The sequence below is a fragment of the Galeopterus variegatus genome, unplaced genomic scaffold (assembly GCF_000696425.1).
Source record: "Galeopterus variegatus unplaced genomic scaffold, G_variegatus-3.0.2 Scaffold9477, whole genome shotgun sequence".
NCBI classification, from domain to species: domain Eukaryota; kingdom Metazoa; phylum Chordata; class Mammalia; order Dermoptera; family Cynocephalidae; genus Galeopterus; species Galeopterus variegatus.
Window position 1 is genome coordinate 26,254 of NW_007735588.1, and position 638 is coordinate 26,891.

General features: G+C 58.5%; 1 protein-coding gene across 1 annotated transcript in view; it reads right to left on the reverse strand.

The window, feature by feature from the left end:
* The window catches only part of LOC103609323 (eukaryotic translation elongation factor 1 epsilon-1-like), a gene marked incomplete at its 3' end in the record, with an annotated part of 5,618 nt that overhangs the window by 4,505 nt on the left and 475 nt on the right, over window positions 1–638 (reverse strand). The gene's annotated exons all lie outside the window — the stretch shown is intronic.

Below are 638 nucleotides of genomic sequence, written 5' to 3' on the forward strand. Positions count from 1 at the left end.
TATCTTAATAAAATACAAATGACCTCACCAGTCAATCTCATATGGTGTAACCTTCCCGCATTCTCTGCCCGTCACACACTGAACTTGGTATCACAAGGCCTCAGAAAAGCCTCCCCTGAACCTCCCAGATTGGGCCAAGACCCATTCTGTGTGCTCCCAACCATCCCAACTTCAACGCTGCACTTTTCACTATTGTTATTCAAACAGCTGCAACGTTTGTCCACCCTTTCAAAAAGCAAGCTTCCTGAGGGAAGGGAGTGCGTCCGCCTGAATCACCGCCGCCTTCCCCAGGCCCAGCACAGCGCTACCCGGCCCCCTGTCAGCTCTCACCGCGTCGTTGCGTAGCAACTGCATGAAAGGTGCAATTATGGTAAATACAGGCACCGACCACAAACGCGGGGCCTCCAGGTTGGTCTACCTAAGGGATCTTCGAGGGCCCTCCCGCAATTGGTTTCGTTTCCCCAGAACCGGATCTCCCAGGAGGTAAAGTTCTTGCCTGGCCCGACCTGCGCAGTTTCCTCCTCCCTGCAGGGGCCAGGGCCGCAGGAGCCGAGGTCACACAGCGCGCCAGCCGGCCCGCGGCGCAGACACGTGGGGAGCCGGGGCGCCGCATCCTCGCTCCGCCTGCCGCTCCCGTC